Genomic DNA, 460 nt, shown 5'->3' with positions numbered 1-460 from the left:
AGTGCATCATATGTAATAGATACTGAAAAATACTTGTTGAAGGCATAAATAAATGCATATCAGCAAGAGCAACTGAGGTTTCAGCAGAGCTTCTGATCCTCAAAAACCACACTCTGATGTGGGCAGGGCACACACCACCCTCATTTGACAGAGGTTTATGGGTGATGCCTGAGCACCAAGCGAGGAGGAATGAGCCAGTCCCTGGTGGCTTTTCCTGGACCTCCTCAGTCTTATACTCTGGAGGGGGCAGGACTGGACAGCTGTGCCACGGGGTGAGGCAGGCCCTCATGTGAGGTTCAGGCCCTCACTCTCGGGTCCTGGTTACTCAGGGAGGTTGAGCAGTACCCTTGTCCAGAGCTGTGCTGTGACTTTGTGGGTGCGTGGTGGCATGGGCCGGGAAGGCCGGTCCACAGGACTCCAGAGATAGTGGCCTGTCTCTCTGCAGAGACGAGCCTTCTGA

This window comes from Pteropus vampyrus, unplaced genomic scaffold, assembly GCF_000151845.1.
Source record: "Pteropus vampyrus isolate Shadow unplaced genomic scaffold, Pvam_2.0 Scaffold217, whole genome shotgun sequence".
In the NCBI taxonomy this organism is placed as follows: domain Eukaryota; kingdom Metazoa; phylum Chordata; class Mammalia; order Chiroptera; family Pteropodidae; genus Pteropus; species Pteropus vampyrus.
This window is presented reverse-complemented; position numbering follows the sequence as displayed.